The 23,535-nt window shown below is 36.2% G+C and overlaps 1 protein-coding gene across 2 annotated transcripts in view; it reads left to right on the top strand.

Annotated features, from left to right (window-relative positions):
- PDZ-GEF (PDZ domain-containing guanine nucleotide exchange factor) overlaps positions 1-23,535 on the top strand; it is an 835,430-nt gene that overhangs the window by 129,615 nt on the left and 682,280 nt on the right. The window contains exon 3 of one of the 2 annotated variants that reach the window (XM_081771905.1): positions 19,821-19,849. The exons of the other annotated variant lie outside the window; for it this stretch is intronic. The gene's annotated coding sequence lies outside the window, so the exon portion shown is untranslated. The remainder of the gene's footprint in view (positions 1-19,820; positions 19,850-23,535) is intronic. 2 annotated transcript variants of the gene reach the window in all.

The following is a 23,535-nucleotide window of genomic DNA, read 5'->3' as shown; positions in this document are numbered from 1 at the left end:
GTTTCGGTGCAAGCTTTACGAAGAGCTCTAAGGAGCTGGAGTGGAGAATTAAATTCGGATTCGGGGTACCACGTATCCAAGAAATGAAATAGAATCTTTAAATTTTATGTCCCACGTTTATGCCGGTTAGACTAAAGGAGATGGTGATGATCAGAAATAAATGAACTGGTGGAATGAATAAAGTGGGAGGAAACGGGAGAACCCTCGACAAAACTCACTCACACGGTGTTTGTCCACCACGAAGTTCACTTGGCACGAGCCGGGTCGAATCAAGGATCCCAGGCCCCAGATGTAAACGCTCTATCACTGAGTCATCGCGGCCCCCACTACGTATCCAAGAATTGCATTAGTATGGATTAATATGCTAGGTATTCTCTTGCTTGCATTAATTATATTCCGAACCACTGTAGAACGACACACTTATAGAGCGTCAGAAAGCTTGATCCTTGTCAGAAGGAATATACTTACACACTTAAAGTAACTGAGCGAATATCTTAAATTAAATGCTGTAAACTGAAAAGGCTGTATATAAACGACACAGAATGCTTTGTTTATTCTACTTTTGATGATTAAGAAACAGTTGTTTACATCTTTCTCTTGAGTGTTCTTTTAGAAGCGGGAAATTTCCCATGGATAATCCCAGTCAGTGTATGTGTACACTTCCTTATTCCAGTAATATAACGACAATAAAAAAAGAAAAGAAAAATGCTCTTCCCCAATTTCTTTTTATATGTTTATGGCGTATTTGTAACATTTTCTTTCTATCTTGTCAGAACGGAAGAGGAACAACAGTATGAAATGAACTGTAATTCACAGTGTTTTTTTCCTGAGGTACCGGTAGTGAATAGCAGGTCTCTATGTGGGGTAAATTGTAGGATATTTAATAAAAACTTGTGTAGACAGAATAATTGATGGTTAATAAACGTAATTAAACCAATCAACTCTGTAATTGGTGTTTTAGGAATGACGTAAAGATTTCAATTATATTTTCCATTTTGTTAATTTGTGCTTTACGTGTACAGTTACATGTACGTATATAGACAGAATGGAGACCATGAAAATACCTGCCTATCTTATGATATTGCTTTGAGTAAAAGACAGTGAAGAAAATAGAATCCTTCCTTCATGAGATAATGTGGGTCGGAAGATCTTTTTATTTATTTATTTATTTATTTATTTATTTATTTATTTATTTATTTATTTATTTATTTTGTTACTTTATTTTATTGCCTAAGCATTGCTATCTTTTTATGAAGAAAAACGTGTGAGGTCCCATGATATACGCATCAATTCAGTGAAAACACTTGAAATTGGAAACACATCAGATGCCTGAGTTGGCAACGGTCAGGTGGCGACTGCATGGCCGTGGTCTTGGTGGTAGTGTATTAGGGCAAACTCCGTACTACGTGAGTAGCAGTAGAATGAAGTGTGCAGTCAATTGAGCAGACGGTGATAGAAAGAGGGCAAATTGTTGGCGCTTGGTTATGTGGTGTGAACATAACGATAGTGGTAAGTGTATTAGGTGTGCCGCGATTGACAGTGTCCAACTTGATGACGCCTATAAAATTAATAGCAAAATAACATCGGCGAAGAGGAACAGTGGTCGGAAGAAGACTCAATGAGATTAAAGCGGATTGATACTCAGAACCGACATGCTACTGCAATGTAAGTGACTGTGAAACTCGAACAGCATTTCCCACAGCTTGTGTCGACAGTTATTCCCCTGCAAGTTATATGACATCGACATACGGGATTGGGTTGCACGGGCAAAACTGCTTAATAAGGAACCATAATGCTTTGGCACAACACCAATGATGCAACTTAGACCGTTGATGACTGGAAACATGTGATATGGTCGGATTTGTCATAGTTCATCTTATTTCAAACAAGGGCCGTGTTTATGTGTGGCGAATACCCAAAAAAATATGAATCACAGTGTCTCAGCCAATCATGAATGATGGCGGCTGTCTGATGGTATCGGCCGCAATATCCTGATTTTCAGCGGGTTCTGTGCTAACTATTACCGGTTGTGTCACTGCCTATGTTAGGTCGCCATTTAAAGGGACATGTAGACCCTAGGTTAATAAGGTGGTAATGCACCCACTCACACAGCAGGAGTATTGCATTGTGATTTAAGAAACATCGGGGTTGAGTTGAATACCTCTCTTGATTTGTTCAATCCCCAGACCTAAAAATAATTAAACATCAGTGGTCTGTTTTCGAGACACGAATCCGGCACAGATTTCCTCTTCCATTGTCTCTTAGAGAACTAAATAATGTAATATTCCACGCGGAATAGTGTAATATTCCACTTTACCATTCACAACCTCTGACTCCATTCCACGTCGCACTGAGCCGTTTTGAGGACAAAAGGTGATCTAATGCCGTAGTAATCTGGTACGTTGCACTCTTTCCTGGTGTTCATTAAATTGATAAATATCTGTATATGTTTATAATTTGTAAAACTCGCCTAAACTGTTAAATAGATCAAAAATGAATAGATAGAATGAATGAATAGATATTCTACTTGTATAAGAATTTGTGATATGAGAAATGAACGAAAACGGGGGTAAATTCGAGGAGAAGAAAAAAACTTGGATGCAACTCTGCCCACCACAAACCTAGAGATCATAGCAAGGAATTTTCATTGAGTGGTAAAGCTCTGTATCAGTAAGCCACTGATTACATTATATGCACGAGATCAAGAAATGTGTAGAGATATGGAAAATACATCCTGTTATCGGAAAAATATTTTAGTCAGTCAACTCGGTGGGGTTGAATTGTAATTAAAGATGTATTGATTACTATTTTAGAAGGAAAAAAAGAAAAAGAAAAGAAATATCACGTATTTCGATCTGTAGTTTAAGATTTTAAAGATAAACTAGGCACATCGGACAGAAACTTAATCACACGTTGTAGAAGTACCGTTAGTTCGTTTCTATCGTTATAGATTGCGTTTCACTGGTAACACGTACGTAACTACTGACCCGTCACCGCAGACTCACGACCACTAAAGTTAACCGGAGTGATTGTGCCCATTGATTGTGTGGAAAAAGCTCGTCAAGATAAGAAGATGGGTTGAAGCAAAGTTGTGATAGAATGACATAAAGTTTCCTTTGTGTTTGCGCGTGCCCATGGGCATACAGGAAATGAAGTTGCTCAATGTATTGGTCTATCAATCTGAACTGTCGAACGGGACTATAAGGAATGGTGTAACACGTGGGTGAACTGAAAACGGCTTCCGAACTGTGGGCAAGATAAACTAGTGGGACCTCCTACGTATTCCACGCCTGGCCAATAAAGATATTTTCTACAGTCCATGAATGAAGGTTAATTCAAAGTAATTTCCAAAGAATATTGCGAGAGGAACTCCCTGCAATGAATATTTAGTGTCAAGTACCACGAAAGAGGCTATTTTTCACAGCGACGCATAAAGCTTTGCTTAAGGTTGGCCACACACTGAGGGACTAAACAGGTGGAAACAAGTGTTGCACCTCATTTTCGCTTCATTAAGGTTTGTTGTCGGAAACCAGCTGTCCATGCATTCAGATAGAGCATCCGCACACTGAGTAAATACATTCTCCAGATAAAATGTGGGGCAACGCCGCGGGGCACTTGGAGCAGTGTCGGGCATCTAATCTTATTTCTTGGGTACACGGTAAAATAGCGGGAACATTTCGATCGGTACATGCGCAGTCCGAGACCTGAATTCCCTGTTTTAGTGACCTGATAATATTCTAGTTCATTTGGATCAAAATGCGCAGTGGATGTGAAGGTACCATATACATTCAGAAAGCAAAGACCTTAAATTATTTAGGACAAAATTGATTCGAACACTTGCTTCTCCCCTTTTGCTCCCTCAGTGTGTGGCCAGCCTAAGAAGACAGGTGTTGGACTGGAAGTGTGTAGTATGATCTTACGAGTTAAATGTTATCTGTGTTCCAACGTTGCAATGCGGTGAGTGTACAGAAAGTGCAATAAACTGTTTCACTCGCAGATGTAGAGCTTAAGGTGATTCTATGGTGATGTGAAATGTTCTTCGCACCATGACTTGGTCCCACTTATACAGGTTGATGACAACATGAATCAGCATGTTTATTTAGATATTTTCAGTAAGAAATTACTGCCATGCCTCCAACATCATCATAGTGATCATATAATGAACAATCCTTTCTTCCAAAATGTAGTGTCGCTCAGGCCCGCAACCAGAGGGGGGCTAGGGAGCCTGGCCTCTACACTTTCGTGGTCCCCCAGACCTCAATACAAAATTATACAAAAACACAATTTAGATATTTGTAAAAGAATTTTTAATGACTTCCCCCCCCCCTTACATATTCATGGCCCCCCAAATCTATGTGGCTGGTTTCGGGCCTGGCGTCATTGTTTCCTTTTGCCGTGTTTACAGGTCTCAACGCGTTTGTACATAGTCTGAAAAGCATTTAGCCAAAGTGCTGCGCCTGATTTTTTTTTTTTTTTTTTTTTTTTTTTTTGTCTGGTGTTATCACTATACACATCGTGAATCAATCATTGGAAGACAAGTTATCGTTTATCTATAAATGACACGAGGAAACTTGTGTTAATGTGCATTTTTCAATTAAATTTGATAGAAGCTTACCATGTTGAATATTAGGCATAATTAAAAAGGCAATAAAGGTTTATGAAATTTGCACACAATAGGAAATCTATTAGGAATTTTTGTTGAAAAATAAAACCTCAGGCTGGAGACGAATCGATCTCTGGCTTTCCGCTTGTGAACAGACTCTCTTGTTCCATCCATTTGGGGTTACATAATCAATGTTCAGTGTTTACTACTTATTCCACGGACCTCAACTATTCAGATGGCTTTTGATTATAATTTTTATATTCACAATACACCATCCTGTGGTCATTGTGTGACAGAGAACTTTCCTCTTTAAATATACAGTATCTACACATTCCAGATTGATTTGCTTCATATCTACGTAATCTATGTGAAATTTAAGTGTAGTTAGGTCGCAACTGATTTTGTCTTTTTAAAAAAGTAACATGCAGAACTCGTGTTTACTTTCTCCGTGCACCATCCTTTTCTTTTTCCGTGATGCTTGAAAATAATTTGACTACCGCATTGATACCACATACCCTATTACATAGTGCTTACTGAATATATACTATTCAATACATTGTCCAATTACTTCAGGTTTTAGACTTCACGATATGAATTAAACTGTGCCGTGAAGCACTGTGAAGACGTATTACTAATCGAGCAAATACCTAGAAACCACTGGCGATTGTAATTCATAGTTAATTTGTAAATCGTACCAATAAGCCATGCAGGAAAATTGCAGTACTGCTTTTAAGTCTTGAGATAGGAAAATCAGGCAGGGTCGAGGAGGACTCAACGTGAGACGTGCAAGATTGTTTCTTGTCATCGCATCTCCAGGAGAGCACTGATCCCTTCGAAGTTTGCCAATCTCTCCTGCCCCTTTCCTCCGGGAATTATGGAACAGCGTGTCCGTCTGTCTGTCGACAGGAATCAGAATGAAAAGGATACGAATTAAAGATAAACTATTTTGTAATCTATTCAGTGTCCCCAATAATAAGTTCCGTTAACCCTCTATTCAAACCAGAAGTGGCAGAAACCAACAATTTCCGTTTTCAACATTGATCATCAGGAAATGAAAACGATAATCGATAGCAAAATGCGTTTTTTCCCCTTTGGAATCGATTCAGATCCCCGTGAATATATTAGATCATCGTTGTTATCCCTATACTAAAACTACCACTACCACTTCCGGTTTCAGTATTCATCTCCATAGACCAAAAACGGTAAGAGACAGAGAGAGAAATGCTTTCTTGATATGGATTCGGTATTCTAAGGATTGATTTTTCAGTTCTTATTTTTCTTCTGAAACTCTTTCAATATTTATTCCTATAGTATGAGACAGCAGTATCTAATAATTGTGTGAGGCAGTTTTGATCTGAATTTACCGTCCGAAAAACATGTTCCATCTCTGACTTTATTTGTCTATTTGTAGCCGGAAGTTACACAGATATACTACTTCTGGTTTCAGTATTGAATTCACATGGTTCGGAAGTCCGCCTTGGTTTCACAATGCTAGATGAAACTCACTTGTTTTATACAATAGAAACGGGCATACAGTTATTAAAAGAGTTTAAATCAACGCGGTACAATCGAACTAAATTGGTTCCTAAGAGTCAACGAAGCCATAGTGTTAAACGCACTCATTTCCAAAAATAATTTAGGAAATAACATTATTGATGTTACAAATGACGTAGAACGAGTGCTTCAAATTTTGAGATACTTTCTTTACTGTGTAGCCTAGTCTGTTATTTAGTTGTCAGAGCCAAATGATGTGATAATCAAAACAACAAATAAGGGGAAAGGCAGTAAGTCTTCCTTTCATTTTTTTTTTTTTTTTAAATCAGATAATAGTAGGAAATAGCTTCCAAATATTTTCTTAAACTGTAATTTATTGGGTACTTCTTTTTCTTGGTTAACCTGCTCGGATGATAAATAAAAGAGAAAAGGGAACTGGAATTGCTACTTTTTCCTCCTATGGAGAAAGTATTGTATTGTATGTGTATATACGAAACTCACACGCATATATGTTCTATCCTTAAACAGTATACCCGCCCATTATGCTCAACAGATACATGGATATAACACAGCGTTATAAAAGTGGATTGATAATGTCTTTCAACTCTTTCCAAACCATTAACTTTCCCCAATCTCACATTTTCTTTTAATGGATGGTTTTGGTCGGAGGTAAGGTGCCAAACAGTTAATGATTTCTTCTGCTTCTTCACTTCCGTTTTTATCTCTTGCCTATTCTCTTTTTTCGTTCTTTTTTTCCTTTAAATCTTTTATCAGTAAAAGGATTTTCCTCAGTTTCATGTATTTGCTGCTGATGTGTGTATGTATGCATCTACAATACAATGTTCCCTTTCTAAAGTAATTAGCACCAATTTGTTTCTTGTATTCAGCACTTTACTTTCTTTCACACGATACCGTACTTTTTCAAGGTCAAATTGAAAGGAAAAATTAATTTTGCTGATATGTTCTTGTATTGGAACAATACTTCCTTCCCTTTGTGTAATATAACGTAGCTTTCCATCCTTGTTTACATTTATGATGTCTCGTAATAACAGACCGCCTGAAACGTTGTGAATGAGGAAGATGTTCATCAGTTAAAATTATATTGTAGTTTAATGTCTTGTAATTGTCTTTTGAGCTAAATAAAAATTACAAGAAATGTAGAGATGCACAGAATAGTTTTCTTCTAAATATTCTCAAAATTGGAATATTGGGTTTATTTATTTAATTAAAGTTTAAGTTTCCTTTTGAGCCTCGATGCTATATAAGACGAGGTGTACTTCTTAAAGTGGGATCTCAATTACTACTCGGAATTATATTCGAGGTAGGTACTCCCACTAACCATCAAACCCAGGACTACATGCACGTTAGTCACTGCTCCACGAAGAAGGCACAAGAGCTTATTGCAAATTTTAATTTTAAATATTAAATTGCTATGAACGATATGGTGGTTTTGACGTAGCAGAATTTTTGTTTGTTACTTGTTTCCTCGAACCCCCTTCTACTAGAAATAAATAGATACTGTACGTGCTTTGCGTAAACTCCTATTAGTACATATAAGCCTATTCCTCTACTTCTAGCTATTTCGATTAAAAGGTAGGTGTACAGAAGCTCAGTAGTAAAGCGATCATCTCTAATGTGAAGGGTCTCTGGTTTGTAGCAAACAACCTTGTGCTTATAAAGTTTTCCGTGTTTCTCCTGTTTCCTCCACAGTCTCATACCGTCAACTCTTTCATAACCATTCACTTGAAGTTTGTTATCTGTCTTCTTTAACCTACAGACCATAACCATGGAATGTTGAACAACATATTTTCTTTCATTTCATTGTTTTAAATTTACCTCTACTTCACATTATCCGTCAAAGCACTCAAGACGAGTGTTCTATTCACATCGGCCGCGCGTTCAACCTGATGAAAAATGATTGCGAGCAGGATTTCTACTTCTAGCAGGATCGTTAACGATAACGGAACTAATAGGCGTTTGGTGCTGGAACCAATCTCCCCCTTCCCCCCTAAAAAAAAGTTTCTGATTCAGTATCGAAAACAGTCTTCTTCAAAAGTCGGTTGCGGGCTGGAACCAACATCAACATTGAAATGGAAGCGAGATTGCAGTGAAAAGAGAAATAGGCTTTTGTAACAAAACACTGTAGGTAGGTCTCTTGGATTATCATTTCATAGTGCTCAACATTGTTACAGATTGTTGCAGATTGTAAGATCCTTCAGCTAATGATGTTTGCAAATGATTATATCAAAATGGTTTCGGTTCTCCCTGCAAATCTGCCAAATTATTGTTTTCGTTTCCGTTGTGTTGAAATGTATTTCGGTCCTCTTCCCGAAGCATATCAAATTAAAACGTTTAATTAGGTACAAGAGTAGAACCCAAAATATATTTGATTCCCTTACCATTAACCTCTTCCCTACCTCTAGCAAACATTTTTAACCTCATGGTTACCAAATAAACTCTTAGCCTCACAGTAGGATCCGAACACGCCATCAAATGTATCACACTGTTTCTGAGGGTATAATGAAATTTCAACACGGTGTAACATTTTCTTCTCTCACAGACGTCGCTAGATGTGTGGTCTAAAGAAGAGAAGAAGGGTGAAGATTCGTATTTGCGATCACTATTTCTTTTTCTTTCTTTTCTGTATGTGCGGAAATGACAAACATTTGATGGAAATTGTACGAAAATGTTTCTTTTGTAAAACATACTTCATTCACTCTCTTCGTTTTTTTTTTAATTTTTTTTTTTAATATGTCCCCAACCTACACCTTTGGCACGTACTAATAGATTTCTGCCTAATGATGTAATATCTTTCAAAATAAGCTAATACTAGTTTCCCACAAGACAATAATTGCGTTATTTCAAAAATGATAGAGTCGAATCGAGAAGTACATTTTTAAATTCGAGACAACACAAAAGAAAACATTGCAATTCTCTTGTCGTTTTCAAGACGAGAAATTTATCGAGTGTTTTCGGTGAGACTAGTTCAACCAAGCCTTAGATGTGAAACACTCTTTTAGTGTTAAACGATTCATAATATTAAAAACTATAAATTGATAAAGTGATGTACGGACATACTGAAAAGCATTTATCAACATTTTAAAAATATACAAGTCATTACACAAATTTGGTTTAAATGTCGTTGTATACCATCTTTCGTAAACCTATAGTGATGCGTAAGAATTCTGATATATATACCTTCTGCATGAAATTAAGGAAAGAAATCAGGTCATGAATTTTGTACATAAATTTACAAAATGAGACGAGAAAAACTTTCGAGACGAGAGTTCTACAAAAATTACGAGACGATACGAGAAAAGGATCGTATCGTCTCGTGGGCAATACTAGGTAATGTAGATTTCTGCATTAAAAGAGGAGGAGAAATCTGAAGTTGATTGGGAGATTGAGCTTATGACTCCGTACTTCATGGTTGACCTTTGCGAATATAAATTACTTTAAACCTTAGTTTCTAGGGTTTCCTCTGTACGCTTTGGCAGTATTACTCAAACTATTTGGGACCTCCTGAAAAGCTTTTATTTCTGCGAACTTTCGAGTTACGTAGCAGTTATTGTTAATCTACATTGTTACTTTGGCGTTTTCATCTAACAATGTAAGTAAAATTAGCAAACTTTTTACTGAAGCTAGCATAACATGATACAGGGTGTCCGAGAAGTCCTTCCCTGATTACAGAAATTGATAACTCAGGCTAGAAATACGATAGAAATATGAAACTGGTGTTGAATTGTTTACAAACTATAAAAGTTTTGGTCACATCAGTACACTTCCACATGAGCACCCTTGGTAGCACGTAGCACATCTAGGCGACTGCCGCACAGCCTACACCGTGTCTGCTGAAGTTCTTGGTCGACCAGACCTCGGAAGGTCAGCAACCGACCCTGTGTTCTTGAACTTCTCATACCAGGCTTTAATGCTCTTGACATCAGGTGGAGTAGTCCTCCCAAATGTTGTCTGGAACTGTCTCTGCACCGTGGTTGGTGATCGTGTCTCATGGTACCACAGGACACACTGTGCCTTCTCCTGGTTGGTTGGCATGGCTTCTTGGGCTTCTTACTTACGTACTACAAACCTAAAACAAACAAAATTGAGACTTGGTAAACAGAACAAACCTAACACAGACAAAAACTTTTATAGTTTGTAAAGAATTCAACACCAGTTTCATATTTCTATCTTATTTCTAGCCTGAGTTATCAATTTCTGTAATCAGGGAAGGACTTCTCGGACACCCTGTATTTTTATTTTTACTATTGACCTAAAGCTCAAATAATTGAGTCGAGAGAAGTCGATTTTGTTTATCCGTTCCAGCATGTGAGGGAAATGATGTCCATCATTCCTGGCTACTTTTCATAGTGAATATTCAAAAGTGGTAATGATCTGATAGTTTTAACAAACTCCAAACATATCTCGGTGGATTGCTACCTCTTTCCTTCAGATTATGATCTCTCTTCTCATTGTAGGGCTATTGTTGGATTTGTTGTCGTAGTGATTGCGATGTATTTATGCAGTGCGATACAAAGTCCAAAATCCTGTGATCTGTTACTTTTTTTTTTTTTTTTGTGGTTTCTTTTAACGTTTGGTGTGTGTTTTAGAGCTATAGTTGATTGAATAATTAAATGAAAATAACAGGGTGTAAGAACCCAAGATTACACGCATCGATGTCGGCACGATAAATACAATTACTTGTAATCTGATTTTGGTGTCATGAATGCTCCAGGGATTCACATATAAATGTGTTCTATCCTCACTCAAGAAATAGTTACTAGATTCAACATTATATTCCATTCAAGGACAGTAACCATAGGAACATACGAATGTCTGTATATTTATCCTTAGAAGAAACAAAAAATATAAATAAAATAAAATAAAATAAATAAAGTATCATAATCAAGAAGGAGACATGTAAGAAGAACAATAACAACTAAAAGGGACGAAGATAGGAAATAAAGGGGAAACAGAGGGAATATAAACATGCTATAAGGAAACCTTTAGGGATGAAAGAGTGAAATTTAAATGCATGAAATGTCGTCAAAGAGAGAAAAGAAGAAAAATAAAATAACGTAGTCTATTGAGAGTAGAAGGAAACACGTCTTGTAGAAACAACAAAGGCCACTATTATATCACATTGACGAGACGAAAGAAATGTGCTCATCAAGACCTCTGTGTATGTAGAAAACAACAGAATGAGGCAAGAGACATTCTCTAACAAAACAGAAAAAGAAAAGGACGAGGAAAATAATAACAGTATACTCATGGCAAAAGATGAATACAAGACTCAACTATGTTTTCCAAGTGCCAGTAATAAAAGAAGTGAGTTTGTTCTCAGGACGAAGTCTTTTTATATTATTTACTGGCATTTAACTGAAAACATGACTCCGTCACATATACGGCTGAGCGTAATGATGAAAATAAGCCTAGAGAAAGCAGAAAATATGCACCAACTAACTGTACTACAATGTTAAAAAAAAATGTTTAGTTTTAAAAAACAAATGCTTATTTTAAAATAAAGTCCAGATGCATAAATGAATAAATGAATGATTGAGGTTTAATGGAGATGGGAGCAGCGTGGCTATTTGTTCTTGTCACCTGAAAGCTGAGTAACCTGGATGATACAATAAGAACGCTTGGTTACTTCAATAGTGTTTAGCGTCCCTTTAAGCAGCGAGGCTATATGAGACGTGACCCTACAGCTTAATGTGGTATTTAAACCCAACGAGTTCCCACCGGGAATCGACCCGAGTCTTCCGTGCCAAACTCGTACGCTAACCATAGAGTCACGAGGAAGCTCCTGAATAACTGTAACAGCTATTCAGAATTCGCCTGTGTTGAGAACTCAAAGAAGCATGGAGGAACGTGTGAAGAAGCATATTCATAATTGTTTCAGATATGGAGCACATTTTGCATTGAAGAATTGTCCTGTTCACCAGGTCTCCCAATAGTTCGAAATGTTATACTGACCCTCTCTAAACGGGCAGCAGATAGATGGCTCAGTGGTAGAATTTTCTTCCCTGATACTGAAGAGCACTGTTTCGACCTTAATCCATGTGAGTTTCTGGTGAGCCATATGTGTCTAGAGCTTTTTTTTTTTTGTTTTGTTTTGTTTTGTGTTTGTTTGTTGTTTAACTATTTCCTTTCACACTCTTAATTCCATCTATTTTTTCACAATCACTAATTGCATTTTCTATTCGTCTGCTTGCAATAAAATTCATTTTAAATTTCAGCCGTGCATAGTAATGAAGTAAAGTTGTTATTGTGGCTGCGTCCTTTTCTATAAATAGATCAGTTGATCATAAATATTAAAGTAGTATTGGTGGAATAATAAAGCGTAGTAATTTGGAGAACCTCAAGAAAGTGGACGAAATTAATGCACAATTTGTGTTCACCATATAATCCTAATGACGAGATCAGGTTTGGAACTTGGAATCCTTAACTTCAAATTAAGTTATTATAGTCCAAATATTGGTAATAATGTTAGTAATCTAGAGTTATGCTTATAAAACTTGTCATAAAAAAAATACCTGTACTTCTTTCCGGTTGTTGAATATGTAAATAAAAGGATAGAATTAATTTGCACTTCATTAAAAAATAAATAACTTGCGAATATTGAGTGAAATTGATAGGTTGTTCATCGAATCATTGCACCTGACTAAAACTGGTCCACTCTGATATTTTGAGAACAAAATATACGATGCATATATAAATATTTAAACATAAGTAAATTGTTTATGTACTTCCATTGATACATTGAAGATTGTAAAAATGAACGCAAATGCAAATACAGTGAAACCTGTCTTTAGCGGAATCGAGCGGGACTTGCAAAAATTTCCGTTAAAGTCAGGTTTTCGCTTCGTGGAGGTAGGCCTTTCATTTCTGTTTTTTAAAAATACATGCTTATAAAGGGACATACTGAGAAAATATATTGCTGTATGTACATTGTTCTATTACAGTACTTCTTTCTTCTACGAATAAATACACAAAAAATTAAAATGAATACAAAATATACTATGCACACGTTTTCTTTATTTTTCTAATAGCCAAGCAGGGTTTTCTGTGTACATTGCTGCTTGGCTGCTTGACTTTCCGCATACACTTTAGCCTGAGAAATTATACTAAATGAATCAGAATCATTTTTCCGTAAGGCAAATTTTTGCAGTTCCTTTAAACTTCTGAGAGCATCTTGATATGTATTTATTCTACACTCTTCTTGGAACTCGGTATCATATTACTCTTCTTCCTCTATCTTGTTTTCTTCTTTCCGACATTCCGTATGATTCTTGATTAAGCTGCGGGGATTAAGGACAATTTGTATGGGTGAATATGAGTAGGGGTTGGGGAAGGTCAACACTGTCCAGAAATATTTAACAAAAGAACGAATATTTTATCGCAGACAGCGTAATGTATATGTCTCACAGAATGTCTAAACGCTGTAGTCCGGAACTCAGAATTTTCCGTTAAATGTTTATTTTTCTTTCCGTTGTCCGCGTAACACAGTTTCCGCTTAATGAAGGGACTTTTACACGTTTTGTTCTCCAAAATTCATGGGACCGCGAAATATTTCCGTTAAAGACAGGTTTTACTGTAATTTACTAGGTTTTGAATATATTAAAGTGTGAATAGACGTAAATTGAAGCTTAAAAACTATATATATAAAATTTTAAAAACGATATCATTTTTGAGGCCGATTCTATACGTATAACAGAGAAGAGAGAAATTTAACTGAGATGTGAAAAACTAGTAAAGACTGTAATTTGGACGAATGCAACGTTTGTTGCAACCATGTTTCATGTGCTAGTATTTGTAGTGTGTTAATACGATATTTTTATTTGTTTAGAGATTTATTTTGTTTCGTGTATAAACAGAAAAGAAAAACCGCAGACACTAGATCCGATTTCTTAATAAACGTGAGAAATGTGTAGTAGTGCAAAACTCCTTTCGTAAATCGCCTTGAGAATTAAATGGAACTGCCGTGTATGGAACCTTCGAATTTTGATTCTTAATCTTCTTTGGATGAAGTGGGAAAAATTCATTGCGAACAAGTGTTCTAAGAAAAGTTGCAATTTTACGGAGATTTGAGTTTTTTTCAGATTTAGCTTTGAGAAGATTGATTTTTGACAATTTTTTAAAAGATTTTTTTAAAAAGAAAAAAGAAAGAAGGAAAGAAAAACTAACTAAAAATTGAAGTTTAACCAACGAGTTATTATTAGCTGATAATGTTTAGTATTCGTAAATATTGGCTACTCATATTTGCAGAAAGATCTTAATAAACAAAATTGGCGAGGCTAAAAAGAATTCCGGGGACAGGGTAGTTCAGTAGTAGAGAGCTTCTTTCTGGTGTGCGGGGTTCCTGGGTCAATCCCCGACCAATTAAGTTTGTGATGAACAGCACCTTGCCCGTGGATTTTCTCGGAAAACTCCCAGTTTCTCATTCCACCAATTCTTCCATTATCATTCACTTGCTTTAATCACCGTGTCCCTTAGCCTAACGGACATACGTAATTCTGGGACGTTAAACTCAAAAATGTCAAATGCCTAAGAAGAATTTCTTATTACAAAAGCGTAGAGTAAATCGGGGAAATATGAGCACCGGGGTAAAATGGGCACCTTTAAGGTTTTGTCCATTTTTCCCTTCAAGTTTGTTTCAAAATTGTATATCAGAGTTTCATCGTCACTTGTAGATTTGAGTAGACATATTTAACGAGAAATGTTAGCAAAATAATAATAATAATAATAATAATAATAATAATAATAATAATAATAATAATAATAATAATAATAATAATAATAATAATAATAATAATAATAATATAGTGTTAACAACATTAATGTAAGTATTGGTCAAGTAGCAAGCTCGCATGTCTTTGATGCACAATGCCCCGATTCGATTCCTGATGGAATATGATCGCATACACTACAGTAGTTCACTTAGTATTTTAAATTGTAGGGCTTATCCTATATAGTTTCCCTGCTGACAAATGAGTACCTACTAATTAGTAAATCAATTAATGTAGATATTAAATGTAAAGTAATACAACAAATGTTGTGTATTTGCACTTCGTGGAGAAATCCCTTTATTTTATTTTATTTTATTTAATTTTTTTTTTGCATTTACCTCTTACTAGCAACACACACACACACACACACACACACACACACACATATATATATATATATATATATATATATATATATATATATATATATATATATATATATATATATATATATATATATATTGGGCCGTAAGTCCTTTACCACCCCTTGTAAAATCCGTGTTCATGGAAAATAGTGAACAACAACCATGTAGTAACGTAGTAGGCCGTGGGGGAAGTCGGATTGTGATGGTGACCAAGATGGCGTCCATCTTGAATTCACGTCACGATTTTTAAATGGGAACATGGTCATGCACACATCATTTTAGGCTAGAATTTAAAGACAAACACAATGGTGAAATCAGTTTGTTGATGTCTTAATTTGCTCAAACGTTACAAAATATATTAAAATGCTACGTTTATGTGTTTGTCTATAGCAATTCACCCTTTGTGAATCCTCCCGTACTTTCCTTGTGTCTGTAAATGGAAATATACAGATATAGTGACGAAGTGGGGAGATTCATGTTCAGATTCAGCTAGTAGCACTGATATTTCTAGGCATAATTTTCTAGAAAATGTAATATACTACTACTGAGTAAAATAAACCAGTTTTTAGGGTGAGCTTAATTCTTCCCCAGTTAGTCGTCTAAGTCGGTGATGTCATAAAGTAAGTAGTATTTCTAAATACTAAATAATTGTGCAAAGCTTTTTAATCTTTCGCATTTTTGTAAAATGTGAAGAAATGGAGCTAGTATAATGAACACGCCCAATTCCTAGAATTCTGACTAGAGTGTGCTAAAGTAAACGGATGGTAAAAGCATATGAATGGTGGACGAATTGTTGGAATGAGAATGAAGAATTCCGAAGAAACTCAGTCATGCTGTGTTATCTACTGGAAATTCGTGGATCTTGGATTCGAATTAGGAGCCCTTGCATCACTAAGCTATAGTTCTCCCCTTGATTAGAGTGAATCAAGTAGAATCTGAATTTACTGATTGTCCATCGTTAGAACTCTTCGTGGTTCGTATCCGCAGCTAATGAGAAGATAACAAATTATCGAAATTAATGAACACATGAATTTACTCTCAATAGTAGATTTCGAACAATGAAGTTACCAAATTGGCAATACTGTATTGTAAAATGATTTTGAGCACATCGCTGATATTGTTTGTTTGTCTCAATACTTATAAGGCATCTTTGTTTAAAACGATTACTTTTTTAAATATATTTTTCTTTGATCAAGATTATGTTTTCTTGCTTGAAACTTTGAATTTGGACAATGGAAACAATATTAGTTGAAGGTGGGTTTCATAATAGCGAGCCCTGGATCAAATTGTACTACTCACTAGTACGTAGTGTACAGTCACAAAAGAAAGTATTCTTCAGTTGACAAAATTTCTTTTCCTAATAACTCAACAAAAAATAACCTAATAGAGTACCGATTTTTGGCAAGTTATCAAGTTATAACTATTCTAAGGACAGCAACGAAAAGATTCAAATTAATTCATTTGTTCCCGAGTTACTGACAAAAGAAAATTTGTCAACTATCAAATCCTTTCTTTCCTGTGTGTACAATAGGAAAGTAATCAGAAAAACATTTAAAAAGTAAAAAGTCGATGTATTCGTAACGTAAACTTTTTGTTAACTATCCATCTCAAATGAGTCTTTTTTTCTTGATTGCTTTCTTATATCTCTATCTCCAAGTGGCAGAAATTGTCTGGAAGTCTTCTGTCATCAGAATAAAACATTGAAAATTTAGGAAAGATAATTAAAAAAATAGTATGTTAAGGATAAAATATGTTTAATATAATATTTCGAGAACACACATTCTTTGTCCATCTTTCTACAGCTTTTCTCATCTTCCTTAAAAACAAATGTCTGGGAACGATAGCAGCAGCACCTAAAAGATAGAAAGGGTAGTCAGTCGGTTATGGAAAAAAAGGAGAAAAGAACCCTTGACAGCTTTTAGAAACAAGGCATGGAAAACTTCAAGGTTCCCAATGACAGAAACCAAAAGAAATTCTACCATGGTATTAGTCACTTTCACTATATATTTAATTTCACATTTATTTTCTAAATTGTGATGTGCATTTTATCTGCATCTATTTTTATTTCCTTAAAAAAGAGAAATAATAACATTAAGTAGTACCATATGGGTTTGTGTACTTAAAAACACAATTGGATGGTAATTTCCTTAATAATGTGGATCAATGTTATAGGATAAAAGAGACATCTGTGTCCATTTGGAATAACAATTCTGGATGTAATTCATTTCCCGACTGTATATTACTTCAAAACCCCTTTTATATAGAGTAAAACTCTTATTACTTTCTCATCCGCCTTATCATGAAAAATGTCCCAACTTCTTTAACAATAATGGAATAATAGTCCCATATATCAGCAAAAAGCATTGAGCCTTCGGAGGTAAAAATTGAAAATACCTTTATTGTGATTTAAAGTAACAGTAGGAAACTACGTATGCACCATCTTGCTCGATAACCTTGCACTATTTTTCCGAGCTATTCAGTGGATGTAGTAAAAGCTCCTAGCCAAGTTCTTAGTTTCTGGCGGGTCGTCATAGATGTATGCCGTCTAGCGTTAGGGTAGGGACACGCCGAAGATACTTCGCCATCGAGGTCGAGGTTTAAGTCGCGGTCGCTACCTCGATGTCTAGGTCGCGATGGATGAAGGGCGCACATAGCGAGGAGGTCGCACCCTCGCTGCTAAGTTCTCAGTTTAAGGAGAAACATTGCTGTGACGCATGTAAAATTATTCCGTCAGTGCATAAAAATCACTGCAAAACCACATTTTGAAATTGAAAGGACCAGTTTATAAATAGGGATGGACGCCAGACGAGATATGAGAAATACCGAAGTCTCGTCTCTTGTTTCGCAAAAATATTTGAGTCTCATCTCTTGTTCATCTCTATCAATATTCTAAATCAAAGACTTTTACCTTTAATTCAATTTTCTGTGAGGAAAATGCCCTCTTTCAGCACTCAGGCGAGAAATAGTTTCCCAGTAAAATTTAATAAATAAATAAATCAGGTATGTCTTCAGGGAGGTGGAGGGGGTATTAACTGCAGCAAATGAAGTTCGGCACTGCAATTCCATTATTCGACGTTTCCTCTCTATGGATACGTGCCTGTCTTTACAGGTATTCCTTTACCTTATATCAATAACGAATTTAGAAGAAACCCTTTTTATTAATCTCGGAGAATTGGGTAGGAGCGTGGATTTTTTGAGCATAGATATGATTAACAGTAGCTTCTTTTTTTCTTTAAAAAATCGACAATTTACAGACTTAAGTCCAAAAGCCCCTTCCCTGTGATCGCCACTGCCATATATAATACTAAGCTACAGTATAATTCTCAAATAAATAACTTATCTGACATTCCCATTTCAGTTACTATTTTCAGCCATTCTTTATTTAAAACGTACCTATTATGATGTTGTTTGTGTTTCTTATTCCATATTGCTGGAACATTCCTCATTAGTTCTATTAATATGTCTTTCAATCAAATATAATAGTGCAACAAAACCTCTCGAGCATAGACACACACAATCCTCTGCAGACGAAATTATAAACAAATGAAGATTTTACTCCGTGTAACGCTTCAGGAAGAGCCAATGAGAACACGAACCACAGCGATGCTTCCGCTGAACATCGATGTAAAAACAAATTCAGTTGTTCATCATCGCGACCACTAATTCACCCTCGCGGTCGATCTCTAGGTCGCGATGTACCGTACATCTTCGGCATGCGCTTACTCATTTGAATACATGGTTTGTGCCAGTATCTAGGGTGCGACCGCGACTTAAACCTGGAACTTGATCGCGAGGTCTCGTCGGCATGTCCCTACCTTTAGCGTGGTATATGACGCTCTTGACCAGTTTCGGCTGTTGGTAGGTGCAGTCGCACTAATTATGAAGTCTATCTTTCTACCTGGTGGCAGTAGCTTCTATGGCCCATGCACTTACAACTATGCACTATGCACTATAAACGAAATTTTAAAGATCCATTATTGGTCCTCAGTCTGTCTCTAGCGCTATTAACTTTTGAACTGTAGGTGTAAACGGACTTGAGATTCGAAATCTCCATGATGTGAAACTAAAGTCTTCTCAAAAATTTCATTTACTGTCCCGCTGGAAAATTGGAAATGGACTGGCAATATCCAAACTCCTCCGATAGTTATAGTTTTGTGTTAATTATATGTAATGGAATATTAGGAAAGTAGGATTGGAGAGTATACATCAGTGCAACAATAGAGTATACTAAAAAGGTTTGCAATCAGTAAAATTTGTAATATACAATCTTGTTCAAAAGATATGTTGTTTGATAAGAACCGTACTATAGTCCTCAAGAGGAAATGAATAAAATAAATGTGAATCTTTCAATAAATAAGATTTATGATATTCTATCCGTGGGAAATTCTTATACAATTGTTGTGATATAATTTTGGTTTGGGTTTTGTGTTCGTTTCTTGGGGTTCTCCCGTTTCCTCCCACTTTCATTCCATCATTTCATTCATCTCTTATCATCACCGTCTCCTTTAACCTAACCGTAGAACTCAAAAACTTGTGAAACATAGAACTCAAAAAAATCATTTTTCATTTCAGGAATCGAACCTGGGTCTCTCGCGCCTAAGGTAAGTGATATATTTTTAATTATAATATTAACTGTTTTCTTAAATTTCATTACGCCTATTGCTTTAATTCTCTTCATTTTTTTAGAGTAATAAAATATGTCAAACTCCACTTAATTTTAAAGCTTTCTCTCCACTCAGTGTGCTAACGCGTAATTCTATTTCTATTGCTTCTCTTAATAACCTTTTATGTCTATGACTGGATCTACATAAAACCTAGCATTTTCAACCAAAATTTTATCCTTTTCTTGTAGTGGATGTTGCTCTAATGCTGACTTCTCTGGTTGATGTCTTCTTTCATGGTTCTACAGCTCTGAAACGAACCTTGGCCTTGCAGTAGGATTTGCCTCCATAGACGTCTGTCCTTCGTCATTATTCTCCAGATCTGAATTCTTTCATGCTTCATGTCGCCTAACACTGAGTCCCACCATCCACTTTTCGGTCGGCCTCGTGAACGTTTCCCTTCTTCTGTTTCTTTCAAATATCGTCTTTGCTGTCCTGTCCTGGTCAATTCTGTTTGCGTGTTCCAACCACCACTTTCGATTTATCCGTATACATATGATAATGTCTTCATTGCTGTATTGATTATTATAATTGAAGACTTTGGGGCAAAAACCCGTTAAGTCCAAAAAGTGAAAGTGTAAAGGAGATAGCTTCACAAGGGCTTCTCGACATCCGATTCTCTTCAAACTTGGCACCTATGTACGAGACCGAAAATAAATCGACACGTATATTTTTTTGTTTCTTTCGAAAAATAGGTTAAGGGGGCAAAGGACACCTTTCCAAAAAAGGTTTCCCTTGACTAAAATGGCCACATTGAAGAAACTAAACTCTGCTGATGCAAAGATGGCTTCAAAGTAGGAAATACGGGTTTTGTCGTTTTTTGCGAGAAAAGGGTTATAGAGGGCAATGATCCCCTTCGAAATGACAAAGGACTGCAAAATCCTTACGGAAATTGCATTGCGGTGGAATTGCTTGAAACTGTGATATGTTGTAGATATGATGTTTCTTAGAAAAAGTTTCAAGGGGCACAACCACAAATCACTGACAGTTTGGCCACTACAGGGCTCCTTTTTGAAAACAGAAGAAGATGAAAACATTCTGGATTTCGATAAAAATTAATAAACCGTGATATGTTGCAGATATTGTGGTATTTTGAAAGCAACCGAAGATAGTGATATTCTGGATTTCGATTAAAATAACTGAAACTGTGATATGTTGTAGATTTTGTGTTCCTGGGAAAAAGTCTCAATAAGCACAACCGCCAATCACAGACCGTTTGGCCACTACAGGCCACATATTTGAAAAAAGCAGAAGGTAATGTTATTCTGGATTTCGATGGAATTGCTTGAAACCATGATATGTTGTAGATATTGTGAACCTGAGAAAAAGCCTTAATGGGCAAACTACCACTCAATAACTGTTTGGCCACTACGAGGCCACTTTTTTGAAACCAACCGACGATAGTGATGTTCTGGATTTCTGTCAAAAATGACAGAAACCGTAATACGTATGTTGTAGATATTGTTATCCTTAGATAAAGTCTCAATAGTCACAGCCACAAATCACTAATTGTTTGGTCACTGCAGGGCTACTTTCTTGAAAACAGCCGAGTACAACAATGTTCTGGATTTCGGTTAGATTGAGTAAAACCAAGTTATCGCAAATGTTTTGCGGAGATAATCAGGAGTCACGAGGGTGAAGGCGTGTTCCACAGCTGCTCGTGATTCCTGCGTTGTGTGATATTGAGTGTTCCTTACTTGTTGCTTTATGAAACCCCAGAGAGCATTGTTTGGTGTCGTTAGATCGGGGCTTCTTGGAGGCCAGGCAAAGTGAGCTGATGAAGATTCACAATATCTTACAATCCAGCGGCCAGGAAGCGTCTGATTCAGGTAATTGCGCACGTGAATCGCGAAGTGCTCTGGTGCTCCATGCCAAGCAATGTTACCAGACAAATATGGGAAAAATCTAAAAACGTCAGAGAACACGAATTAGGAGTACGCCCACTTCCGGACAATGCTGTACAACATATTACAGTTTCAAGCAATTACATCGAAATTCAGAATACCGTTACCTCCTGCTCGTTTTTTTTAAGTGGCCCTATAGTGGCTAAACGGTCAGTGAAGGGTGATTCTGCCTCTTGAGACTTTTCCCCAGGGTCACAATATCTACCACATATCACGGTTCCTATAAATTCCATCGAAATACAGAATAAAGTTACCTTCAGTTCTTTTTTTTTTTTAAAAAAAAAAGAGAGAGAGAGAGAGAAGTGATCCTGTAGTGGCCAAACGGTCAGTGATGGATGATTTTGCGAATTGAGACTTTTTCTCAGGATCATGTCTACAACATATCATGGTTTCAAGCAATTCTACCGAAATCCATAATAACGTTACCTGCTGCGGTTTCCAAAAATGTGATCTTGTAGTGGCCAAACGGTAAGTGATTGGCAGTTGTGCTTATTGAGACCTTTTCTCAGGATCTCAACATCTACATGTCACAGTTTCAGTTATTTCCATCGAAATCCAGAATATCACCATCTTTGGTTGCTTTCAAAAAACGCCCTGTAGTGGCCAAACGATCAATGACTGGCGGTTATGCCCATTAAGACTTTTCTCAGGACCACAATATCTGCAACATATCACGGTTTATTCATTTTTTTAAAAATCGAAATCCAGAATGTCTTCATCTTCTTCCGTTTTCAAAAAAGTAGCCCTGTAGTGGCCAAACGGTCAGTGATTTGTGGTTGTGCCCCTTGAAACTTTTTCTCAGGAACATCATATCTACAACATATCACAGTTTCAAGCAATTCCACCGAAATGCAATTTCCGTAAGGATTTTGCAGCCTTTTGTCATTTCGAAGGGGGCCATTGCCAGGGTTGGCTGTTTAAACCAACTGTTTTTTTCAACAAAAAAACTGGTTTAAACCAAAAAACGAAAAATGTTCATAAAAGTGTAAGTGTTCGTAAAATCTTGATGAACACACATTTGTGGGTTATTGCGTGTCACTCCTGCAGTTTATTCGTATTATATTCAGATCTAAATTCCTCATGCATTACTCAAAGAGATTATACTACAAAAGCAACTTTTTTTTATGTTTGTGAATGTTTCTTTTGTGATTTTTTTTAGTTTGTTATTATTGTTATGCAGTTGTAATCAAAGAAAAATTCTAAATGTTGTTTCGCTTTAATAATGTTTACTATTGATAAAATACATCGAAATACCGTACTTTTTTAGGGGGGAGGTCATACAAATCCCACGAGAGGCATGTACTGAAATCAGAAGTATCTTTGGTATCTACGTATTTATGTATAAATGGGTCAGAGCCAAAGTGGACTCAAATAATTCTAATCTTTACTCACTTTTCTTACTGTTTTGCAAATTAAGTCGTTGTATTTCTTTAACTTGGACTAATAAAAGTCGTAGTGAGCTAACTTGGACTTAATTAGTTCTTCTGTACTCTGCAATATTTTGAAATTGTCCATATGTAATTCTGTGTAATGGTTTCACTTGTGCAACTGTTTATCTTTTTTCCTTCTCAAATGACTCTTGACAATTTGACAATTATATTAAAAGTATGTAAAGATCAGTATAACGTATCATGAGTCCTTCGTGAGTGAATCGGCAGACGTATCACATTTATGGCCAATTAGTTCCGGTTTCGAATTCAAATTGTTTCGGATGTAAGTCAG

The sequence above is a fragment of the Thermobia domestica genome, chromosome 1 (genome assembly GCF_964235325.1).
Source record: "Thermobia domestica chromosome 1, izTheDome1.hap1.1, whole genome shotgun sequence".
Lineage (NCBI taxonomy): Eukaryota > Metazoa > Arthropoda > Insecta > Zygentoma > Lepismatidae > Thermobia > Thermobia domestica.
This window is presented reverse-complemented; position numbering and strand designations above follow the sequence as displayed.